The sequence below is a fragment of the Zootoca vivipara genome, chromosome 10 (genome assembly GCF_963506605.1).
Source record: "Zootoca vivipara chromosome 10, rZooViv1.1, whole genome shotgun sequence".
Lineage (NCBI taxonomy): Eukaryota > Metazoa > Chordata > Lepidosauria > Squamata > Lacertidae > Zootoca > Zootoca vivipara.
In genome coordinates, this window is record NC_083285.1 from 44,056,343 (window position 1) to 44,068,720 (window position 12,378).

Here is a 12,378-nt window from a genome sequence, read left to right on the forward strand (position 1 = left end):
GAACAGTGAACAAACAGGTACCCTATAGAGAATGGCATCCTTACTTGACAGTCTGCAATTGACTCCCACCTGTAAACACAGTGGTACCTTGGTTTACGAACTTAATCCGTTCTGGAAGTCCATTCAACCAAAGCATTCTTAAACCAAGGCATGCTTTCCCATAGCAGCGGGGGACTCAATTTACAAATGGAACACACTCAACAGGAAGTGAAACATGTTCTGCTTCCAAGGCAAAGTTCACAAACCAAAACACCTGCTTCCGGGTTTGCAGCGTTCTTAACCCAAGCTGTTCATAAACTAAGCTGTTCTTAAACCAAAGGCACCACTGTAGTGATATTCTAAAAGCGCCCATAGTCTTTCCCACTATGGTGAGATACATTGTATTTATGTTTAAATTATAGTATTTATTTATATATTGGCATCTGTACTTATTAATTAGCACGTGTTAACCAGAGTACTTTTTTTGCATTTCTTCTTTTTTTGGCAGTGCATAAGTGTGGACACCTTAACTTAGTTGGGAGTAAGCGCACTTCTGAGTAGATATGTACAGTATAGGATTTAAAAAAAAAAAAAATACGGTAATTATAGTGAAAGCACCAAGATTCTTCAATTGTAATGCAAACTTCAGACCATGGGTCTTCAGCTCAGAGGCTGATGCTCCTGTCATGAGTTGCGTAACCAGCTTATTAGTGGCTTTTGTGAAAGGGCAAAAAAACATATGAGGCTGCAGGGGACCCCTTCAGAACATGAAATCCAGGCCACCTCCTTCCTACCAGTCTGCTCTGGGACTGAAAGGATGATGCTCAGCAGACAAGAGCTGACTATGGGAGATGATGATGTGGGCTGCAATCCTATAATCATTTACCTGGGAGCAAGTCCCATTGAACCCAATGGATCTGGACACATATAGAATTGCACTGTTTTAATAATAATAATAATAATAATAATAATAATAATAATAATAATAATAATTTATTTGCACCCCACTCATCTGGCTGGGTTTCCCCAGCCACTCTGGGCGGCTTCCAACAAAAATTTTAAATACATTAAAATGTCACACATCAAAAACTTCCCCGAACAGGGCTGCCTTCAGATGTCTTCAAAATGTCAGGTAGTTATTTATCTCTTTGACATCTGATGGGAGGGTGTTCCACAGGGCGGGCGCCACTCCTGAGAAGGGCCATTTATATGTGTTTTATATGTGGCCCATCTGACTGGTTCCCCAGGCACTCTGGAGAACTCCCAACAAATTAAAACACCAAACACAGTGACACATCAAGCTTTAAAAACTTCCCAACACAGGGTTGCCTTCAGATGTCTTCTAAAAGACAGATATTTGTTTATTTCCTTGATATGTGATGGGAGGGTGTTCCACAGGGCAGGGGCACTGCTGAGAAGGGCCTTTGCCTCCACATGCAGCTGCTGGGTGACCTTGGGCTAGTCACACTTCTTTGAAGTCTCTCAGCCCCACTCACCTCACAGAGTGTTTGCTGTGGGGGGAGGAAGGGAAAGGAGAATGTTAGCCGCTTTGAGACTCCTTCGAGTAGTGATAAAGCGGGATATCAAATCCAAACTCCTCCTCCTCCTCCTCCTCCTCCTCCTCCTCCTCCTCCTCCTCCTCCTCCTCCTCCTCCTCCTTTTTTCTGGTTCCCTGCAACCTCACTTCTTGCAGTGAGGGAACGGCCAAAAGACCCTCGGAGCTGGACCTCAGTGCCCGGGCTTAACGATGGGGGTGGAGATGCTCCTTCAGGTATACAGGAAGCTTCAGGAAGCTTGATAAAAGTCCTTCTGTCCTTCCTTCCTTTCTCAAGAGCTGCAGCCACAAACCTCCATGCTGGCGGCATGTATGTGTGAACAGAGCCATCAACGGCGACTGGGTTAGCGTCCTGTTGCAAACTTATTGTGACCTCCCTCCCTCAATATCCTTTCCATCTTTAAAGCAGCAAGGGGCCTGGAGTACACTCTCTTTCAGACTCCCGTATGGAATATAATTCTCTTCTCTTTCTAATTACAGTCACTGCTTCTCCTCTCTATTGCATTAGCTGGAATTATAGATTCTAGCCTGCGGGAGCAATGAATTATTCACATGTTTCTCTCCCCCCCCCCTCATTTGGTTCCCCACACTTCTGTTTGCTTACTGCTTGTCTTTGGCATTATTCATATCAAGGCTGGCAGTACAATGTGTGTGATCTCAAATCCCAATCCCAGTCCTTGGGTAGGGCTTTAAAGAAAGCCTATAACATCCCCGCCCCCAGGGATTCTGATGCCAGCTCTGTTCTCCTCTCTGATAGTTAATTAGCTGGCTGGTGTGTCATCTTTACATAAAACCCAGAACAGTGCATGAACACTTGCACTTCTGCAGCCGCCGAATTCTCCACAGTCATTTTCTTTGGTTCTCAAAAAATGAACAATTTTATTTTAACCAGTGGGGTACCTGGTAAAAAAAGTCCAGGGGCTCAACACTGCAGAGTCCAGAGCTACACCCCCAAGGTGTGTCCAAAAATGTAGGCAGGTGTGCTGATATATTATCTATACCAATACCCACCCCCCCAAAAAAAACCTCCAGTAGTACATAGCATATTAGCCATTTTATTAGGATCAGCTGACAGTTACAGAATTAGGAGCTGGCAAAGGGTGATTTGTAGGGATGGGCAAATATGTCAATTTTGGTAACTCTCTCAGTTTCTCATTTTTCCAATTCAGTTTGCAATTTCTGCAAAAAAGAAGAAGAACAAGAAGAAGTTCTCATGAAAATTCATCAGCAATTTTAGTGCAAATTTCTCCTAATAAACATATGCAATTTCCCCAGCCATAAAGCATTTTTGCATGTTATTTTCGCTAATTATTTTCACTAATATGTGCATTTATATGTACGCTTAACGCTAATAAACACACACACTCATTCATATACAGTAAGCCTGCAGGAGTCACATTCCAGGGATCACACCTAAACCAAAATTACGTACCGTCAAAACCCATTGGACTCAACGGTGGCTGGGATTGCCAGTTATTTTTCTCAGATGCCTGCCCCCTTTCCACCCCCATATATATATATATATATAGAGAGAGAGAGAGAGAGAGAGAGAGAGAGAGAGAGAGAGAGAGAGAGACATACACATAATGCACACAAGTTGAATGTGTCTAAGTTGCTGGTTTACTGTACTGCAAACTCCAAATTAGCATGAATTTCGGAGGAGGGTGGTGTTTAGGTTCACATCTTGTTTTGGAAAGTACGGTAAGTTTGCCTTTACGTATGAACTGAATCGAATTTTGCCCCCATGGTTTGCATGTTGGACTTAGGCCAGGTTCACACCCCAATCAACCCTGAAGCTCACTCAGTGACCCTGGATCAGGAGGGACTAAACCAGTGGGGCAGAGCTGCAGCAACAGCCTCCTGACAGGGACGCCACTGCTGCTTACCAGGAAGATGTGGGGTGAGGTAGCGTTGAGGTTGGGGCTGCCCCAGTAGAGCCAATCCAACATTTCCACTGGTGTGCCTGCACGTCCCTGACTTTTCTGCCACACTCCGTCCCTCCACCTCCTGGCGAACATCAGCAATGCCAATGTGGGAATACTATCACAGCAGCTGCACTCCCCTGCTCCTGGCCACCCTATGAACTTCAGGACTGACCGGGGGGGGGGGAGTAAACGTGTTAAATGCAGTCACGCACACAGGGCCAGATTTAGGTTTGATGAAGCCCTAAACTACTGAACTACTGAAGGTGACCCTTTATATGTCCAGCTGAAGGGCCCTTTATATGTCCAGCTGTCCTTTGCCAACAACAAATTGCCGCTGGTTTTTTGTGTTGAAAATATGCTATATGGTAATTTATGGACCTAATAGGTATCTAAAGCCTTTTGCACATGAATAATGTAGGCACCTTATATATAGAAATGAGCAAACCAGTGATATTTTAGGAAGCAGGCTAGCAGGCGGCGCCCATTACTTACATCAGGCATCCCCAACCTTCAGCCCTCCAGATGTTTTGGACTACAATTCCCATCATCCCTGCCACTGGTCCTGTTACCTAGGGATCATGGGAGTTGTAGGCCAAAACATCTGGAGGGCCACAGGTTGGGGATGCCTGACTTACATCATAGGAGCCTACACAACACAAAACACTGTTGCTGTATGTAGGTTTTATTTTACTTGTTTTTTTTAATCTTATATTTTGGAAATGTACATCCAGGTTTTTTTTCTTTTACATTTTTTGGGGCCCCCCAAGAGAGTGGAGCCCTAAGTTATAGCTTGTTAAGCTTATACGTAAATCCGGCACTGCATGCATATAACATATATGTTTTGAAACTCAGGAAGTCAAAAAAATCAGGTAAGACCATTCACAATTTTACATAGAATCATAATTGTAGAGTTGGAAGGGAGCCCAGGGATCATGTGATTCAACCCCCTGCAGTGCAGGAATATCAGCTGAAGCATCCATGACAGGTGGCCATCCAAAACTCTTATCTCCTTAGGAAGGAAAAGCAGGATAGAAAATTGTAAATTGCAAAAGATGAAAAATGGAAAAGGGCTCATTTATTCAAAGGGCTGCTGTGCATATCTTTGACCATCCTGGCAAGAGCCATGAGTCATGGATAATACCTGTAATAAGATACTTTCTGCTTCTTCCCTTGCAATCGGAAAATGCTTCACCATGGTGACAACTAGCTACTTTGCAGTTCTGAGACATGTTCCTCCCCAAAGAATTCCATTTGGAGAATGTAAGCAACATTCAGCAACTGCTTTGATTAGGGAACATCATTAGGAATTGATGAAACAAAAGGGCATCTCTTTAGACTGGCAGCCAGATAGATTTAAATTTGTCCATTTTCCAGTTTTCGCCTTAGTTCTATCCAAATGCTAACCCATGCGGATTATTATCTTTATATAAAAACAACAACCCCAGCATGCATTGAAATGAACCGACATTTGCACATGAACAGGAGCCAGGATTTTTGTTTTGAGTTCTCTAGCTGGGAGGCTGCATATCATCACTGAAGACTTCACAGAGCAGGAAGGAACACATCTTTCTATGGTGAAACCACCACCTGCAAAATCATGTTTAGATCTAAGACCAAAACACTGATGACTTGGGAGGACGCCCCATGGAACTCAGTGGGACTTATTTCCAAGTAAAGGTACAATGTACAGGGCTGTGTGAATCATATTGGCCACAGGGTGTTGAAAAAATTGGCTGCAATTCAGAGGAAGACTAGAGGAATTTATTTATTATGGGAGAAGATGAAAGTCTATTGCACATAGGTCTGATAGTCAGAAGGGAAGACTGTACAATAAGTATTCAGAAGCCAAACCAAAACCATCAAAGCCCCTGAATGGCCAAAACAGAAATTCATAATTATGTATTTGGAGTAACACCCTTATGCCCAAAGGAGCTGTATACTGACGAAGGAAAATTGGGGATAGGTAAGGAAGAGCAGGGGGGAAATACCGTGTTTCCCACATTTTAAGACACCGTCTTATTGCTTTTTTCCCTCAAAAAACCACAGGGTGGCTTATTTTTGGTGGCATGTCTTATTTTTTTTACGTTATTACAGTTTTTACAGCACCTTAAGGTCTTCTTGGCCGGGCCAGGCTGCTGGCTCGGGGCACTGCTGGGCACTGCGCGCCATGCTGCTGGGCTGTCTGAGCGCTGCTGGGCGCTTTGAGCAGCTGGGCGCTCCGCGCGCTCCAGCAGCCGTTTCCAGGCGGCGGGACGGCGACGGCGAGGCCGCTGGCTCTGGCGCTGAGCTCCGGGGCTGCTCGGCGCTCCGCGCGCTCCAGCAGCCGTTTCCGGGCGGCGGAGCGGCGGCGGCCGGGTGGAGGCGAGGCCGCTGGCTCTGGCCCTCAGCTCCGGGGCTGCTGGGCGCTCCGCGCGCTCCAGCAGCCGTTTCCAGGCGGCGGGACGGCGACGGCGAGGCCGCTGGCTCTGGCGCTGAGCTCCGGGGCTGCTCGGCGCTCCGCGCGCTCCAGCAGCCGTTTCCGGGCGGCGGAGCGGCGGCGGCCGGGTGGAGGCGAGGCCGCTGGCTCTGGCCCTCAGCTCCGGGGCTGCTGGGCGCTCCGCGCGCTCCAGCAGCCGTTTCCAGGCGGCGGGACGGCGACGGCGAGGCCGCTGGCTCTGGCGCTGAGCTCCGGGGCTGCTCGGCGCTCCGCGCGCTCCAGCAGCCGTTTCCGGGCGGCGGAGCGGCGGCGGCCGGGTGGAGGCGAGGCCGCTGGCTCTGGCCCTCAGCTCCGGGGCTGCTGGGCGCTCCGCGCGCTCCAGCAGCCATTTCCGGGTGGCGGGGCGGCGGCGGCTGGATGGAGCTGAGGCCGCTTGCTCTGGCGCTCGGCTCCGGGGCTGCTGGGCGCTCCGTGCGCTCCAGCAGCCGTTTCCGGGCGGCGGGACGGCGGCGGCTGGATGGAGCTGAGGCCGCTTGCTCTGGCGCTCGGCTCCGGGGCTGCTGGGCACTCCGCGCGCTCCAGCAGCTGTTTCCGGGCGGCGGGGCGGCGGCGGCCGGATGGAGGCGAGGCCGCTGGCTCTGGCGCTCGGCTCCGGGGCTGCTGGGCGCTCCGCGCGCTCCAGCAGCCATTTCCGGGTGGCGGGGCGGCGGCGGCTGGATGGAGCTGAGGCCGCTTGCTCTGGCGCTCGGCTCCGGGGCTGCTGGGCGCTCCGTGCGCTCCAGCAGCCGTTTCCGCGCGGCGGGACGGTGTCGGCTGGATGGAGCTGAGGCCGCTTGCTCTGGCGCTCGGCTCCGGGGCTGCTGGGCGCTCCGCGCGCTCCAGCAGCCGGTTCCAGGCGGCGGAACAGCAGGCCTCCTCGGCCAGGCAGAGGCAGGGCCGCTGGCTCCGGTGCTCCTGGGTGCTCCAAGCTGCTGGGCTAGAAACTAGAAACTGGGCTAGAAGCAACAGAGGCCCGGCCGCTGGCTCAGCTCTCCGCCCGCGCTGCTGCAGGCATGGAGATACACTATGTCTTATTTTCGGGGTATGGCTTATCTTTCGCAAATGCTTAAAATTGCTGCCCTGGCTTACTTTATGACTACGTATTAAAAAGGGGGAAACACGGTACGTACAATAGGGTGGCACTGTATCTTAGTTTGCAGAGGATAGACCTCTGTTTGAACAGCTGTCCAATTTGAATATAAAGAGCATGAAGAAGCCTTGGAATTGCTTATCAGCAGTCAGAGCCTGGACAAAAGACAGAGGTAAATCCATCACCTGGTCACAGCCCACTACAGTGACAGCCATCCGGAATGAGAGGCAGACACAGAGGCAGGACAGGACGAGGGCTAAGAGACAGAGATGCAGTAGGCTGCTGAAGAATCCAGGGAGTCTCTCCCTCTTGCTGTAACCAGCTCCCCTTCCTCCTTGGTCTCCCAGAATCCAAAGGGGGTTGAAGAGGGTAGAGCAACAAGATAAAAGGCAACAAGTGTTTTGGGTTGCTTCGGAAGGAACCAAGGTGGAATCCACACATATTTTTAAAAACCCCGCTGTGAAAATGCTTTTTTTAAAAAAAAAGTTTTGAAAAATACATTGGATTTTGCATAGCTCACTGTCGCCATCTAGTGCCACATTTGTATATTGCACTTTAAAACACATTTAAAATGTTTTATTTGCAGCTGTATAGCTGAATCCCAGGACAGGAGCCTTAGCCAATGGTAAAGTGGGGATCTTCAGTCCTCACCATAGCTGTAAAGTTCTCCCTTTTTTAAAAGGGAAATTCTATTAAGCTGAATAGGCTTCCTCGCAAGAAAAGGGAAAACTTGACAGGTATGGTCCTCACAACTGTCTCATTGGGGCCAAGGCCCTACTGGGAAGAGTTGCTGTTCTCACTAGGCCTATGCCATTTTGGTTTCTTTGAAGTGTTAACTTCACTGACACTGGTGGTTTTATTGCTACTCCTACTCCTGACAGTAATTATTTCTAAATATGCACATATGCAAATGTGGTATATGCAGATAGGAACATAAAAATGTTATTTAAATCTGGGTCTTCTTTTGTTCTTTTTAAAATCACGCATTCCTCTTTTTGAAACTTCTGTTTCAAAATCTAAATCTATATCTTAGCATACGCAAATTTTAGGCTAATTTGTGTCCTTTTATGATTATTAATTTCCTATTTTTAGTGATCTATAGATGGCCACCCTAATATAAAATGATACGCTACATTTTTCTTTAGCAGGCTTGCCTACAAAATGGTGTTTGTACAACTGCACGGAGCCTGTTACCTTCATATGGCTATACACATACTGTTCTATGAACGACGCAAAGTTCCGGGGATCTGATACAGTGTCTATCGTGGTTTTTGTTTCCCTGGAATTAAAGTCGCTGCAGTGAAAACCGATACCATTTCTTAAGATGTAATCTTTGTTTACACAGACATATAGGCTTAGTATGAGGTGGAAGACTCCATCCAAGAGGTCTTGCTCCTAATCATTTTTTTGTGGGGGGGGGGGAGGTGGGGAGGAACCCAAGCCATAGCTTTGGTTTCTCACAGAGAACAAGCTAAGCCGCTGTGTCTCTTTCAGTTCCAGTTACAATACTGAATCCCAGACGGCAGGCTGGCTTGCCCACCTCCCACCCCACATTGGCAGAGGATAGAACAGGGGTCGGCAAAGTTTTTGTGGCTTGGGCCGGTTCACGGTTCCACAGACGCCGCGGTGGGCCAGAATGTGTGCGCGCACATGCACGCACACATGCGCAAATGCTATTTCCGGCGCTCCTTCCGGCGCAAAGGAGGTGTGCACAGCTTCCCATTGGCTGCAGGAGCTTCATGCAGCCAATGGAAAGCTGGCCAGCATCGTGGAAGGCGGTCCCCCGCTCTACTCTGCGCCAGTTTAGCATGGCACACAGGAGCCAACTGAGTGGGCGGTGGTGGTCCATGGGCCAGTTAAACAACCCCCATGGGCCTTAGGTTGCTAACCCCCAGGATAGAAGCATGAGTTATCCCTCACCTAGAACCCATCTGCACTGTATATTTAAAGCACTATGATATCACTTTAAACACTCATGGCTTCCCCCAAAGAATTATGGAAGCTGTTCCTTGTTAAGGGTGCTGGGAGCTGTTAGGGGACTCCTATTCCCCTCCCAGAGATACAATTCCCTGAGGGGGTTTATCAATCAATTGCTCTTTACAAGGAATTCTGGGAATTGTAGTCTCCTACTAACAGCTCCCAACACCCTTAACAAAGAACAACTCCCACAATTCTTTGGTGGAAGCAATAATAATAATAATAATAATAATAATAATAATAATAATAATAATAATAATAATTTATTACTTGGACCCCACCCATCTGACTGAGTCTCCCCAGCCACTCTAGGGAGCTCCCAATCGAGTATTAAAGCAATACAGCATTAAATATTAAAAACTTCCCTAAACAAGGCTGCCTTTAGATGTCTTTTAAAAATAGGATAGCTGCTTATTTCCTTGACATCTGTTGGAAGGGCGTTCCACAGGGCGGGTGCCACTACTGAGAAGGCCCTCTGTCTAGTTTCCTGTAACCTCACTTCTCGCAATGAGGGAACCGCCAGAAGGCCCTCGGCGATGGATCTCAGTGTCTGGGCTGAACAATGGGCTTGGAGACACTCCTTCAGGTATACAGGACCGAGGCCGTGTTTAAAGTGGTATCGGTGCTTTCAAAGTATAGTGTGAATGTGGGTCATAGAGGAAGCTCCTCAGTATATCTAACTGACTTATTTGCCTGCCTCTGAACACCTCCCACCAAACTCCTATTCACAAAGTTGTCACCTGCGCATTTGTCTTCATTTGCACATTTGCAACGGCTGTCTTAAATGTGCACACCTGGCTTAAATACAAAGCAAATGAGGCTTAAGTTTTCTAGGCAAACTGATGCTGGTTTGGGGTGGGGGGAATGCATCAAACAGCCATATTTGTCAAGAAACTACAGGGGCAGATGGGGCTTGTCACCTTGGGAAGGTAGCCCATTTAGGAGAAGGAAAACTTTAAACCTCCACTGCCTTGCAGGGTATCTTTGGGAGAAGAAAAGGCTAAGGAGCAAACCCTACACAACTCCAGAGTGGGGTCCCTAAGATGGTTGGATGGTGCCTTGTACACCTCATTCTGGCAACTTCTGCAGCCAAGTTGGTGCCAAACGTTTTGCTCTGCTTTCTTTTGGACCACATCAGTGAAGCCATCAAGGGCGGAGGTCTTGTCATCTGGGCAGCCCAGGACCTCCATATACACCGTCCATGTTTGTGCCCCAGGGAGGTCACTTCAGTGCTACTAATACACCAGTTACAGGTAGGTAGCCGTGTTGGTCTGAGTCGAAGCAAAATAAAAAAATTCCTTCAGTAGCACCTTAAAGACCAACTAAGTTTATATTTTGGTATGAGCTTTCGTGTGCATGCACACTTCTTCAGATACACCAGTTTGACTTCACCTGTGAAGGTGCACTCCATTGTCTCTGAAGACAGACGGGTGCCAAGAACAACAGGAAGAAGAGGTTTGACATGGATTGTGGCTAACACCATGTGAATGCAGCTCCAAAAACTAGCACTGGGAACTCTCCAGGATGTGGAGTAAGCAATATTGTTTGCGCAGGAGCAGGCTGGAGACATTAAAATGTAGACAGAGGACAGAGGACTGCGTTTTCAGCAAACTGAAGGCGATTTGGAAAAGGGATTACTTTTCATCCTACTTTTGCCACAGCAGATTTGGAAAGCTTTTGCGTTGTTTGTTTCCAAAACCCGGACAACCTTTTGAACGGCGTCAACAGTGGGACAAAAGAACTAGACGTGTGCAACTTCGGGAACCAAAGTCTCAAGCAACTTCCAGTTGTCATAAAAATCTTGTCTGCCTCTTTCTAGCCTGTGAGCCAAGCTTTCAACGCGGCCTTCAGAACTTATCTGAGCAGGGAGATGGCTGGCGGAAAGGTCAGCCTGATGAATGATTAGACCTTTTCCGTCTGTAGCTTCTGTTTCCACCAACCAGCAGAGAGTTGGAATCGCAACAACAAAATGTAAGAAAAGCAGGAAGGTTTGCATATCCCCCCCTTCCCCTCAAGCTTCACAGTTATTCTGTTGAGCCATAGCTCCCGGGGTGAAATTGGAATCATAAGCTATTTATATGAGATGCCCACTTTGCTTCTGGTTAGGGCTTAGGAAGAAGGATTGAAAACGAGGCCCTCCGATACAAAGCAGCAAAATGAAAGAGGTGAAGGATTAACCTCCAAATACGGCCTGATCATGCTGCAGTTTTCAGAGAGGAGGAGGCAGGAACTGAATCGCAATGCGTATCACTTGCACATATGAAAAGTGTATCAGAGTTGGAAGGGACCCCAAGGGTCTTCAGTCCAACCACCTGCAGTGCAGGAATCTCAACTAAAGCATCCATGTTATTGCATTCTTGCCAACCTGACATTCTTACACTATGGTGCTGCAAAGGCAGGACACACAAACCCAGAATGTTTGCAGTATGAAAAGTTACAGGATTTCAGCAGGAAACTCTTGGACCCAAATCATTTGGAAATGAAGCAGTATGCCCGCCTCAAAACTTCTGCAAGCGTAAACAGTCAGACAGCAGGATCGCATATAACCACCTTGATTCTGTCGTGAGCACAAATAATCACAAATGCACTACTACGGAGCCCATAGTAGGCATATTCCTGTGAGGGACGGGGGACACACATGCAGTGACGTTTTGTTGTGGGTCTGTATTCTGGCTTTCAGCAGGAGCAAGATTTGTGCTATCAGCAGTTGCCCATGTTACTCTGAAAACCAGCTTCCTCACTTCTCAGAACAGCACAAGCCTGGTGTTTAAAGAAAGTCTTAAAAAATATAAAATAAAAGCACTGAACAAATGTTTGGTTCAATAGACATGTGGTCTCTTGTGGGGAGGGGAGGGAACAAAGCAGACATGTCTGAAGACAGGTGGTGGGGCGAAGAGGAAGCAGCAATCCACAGGGTGTACATGTATCAGTGCAGGAGGGGGCTGACCAAACAAACAAAAACCCCAATAGCCACTTCTGTTTCCAGGTATTTTTGTTTTTATTATTATTTATGGAATTTATCAGTCACTTTCCACGGAACATCTCAAAAGCATCTTACAAAAATAGCAGCACATGGTACAAAAATGTTTAAAACCAGTTGTAATACTTGTAACAACATCAAAAAGGGTTGATGTTCCTCAACAACAACAACAACCCCAAAATAGCAAAAAAAAAAAAACCCACTCCATGCTCCCCAATATAAGGCTGACCACCAAAGAATTAACTAGCTAAAATACCATCAACTGCTGCAGGAATTAATATTGCCCAGGAGAAGAAAGATACCTTCACCTGACAATGAAATATATTGGTGTTGATGCCAGGCAAGCCTCTCTGGGGAAATCACCTCACAGATTTGGGGGCCAGTACTGAGAAGACCTGTTCTTACCACTTTCTGGAC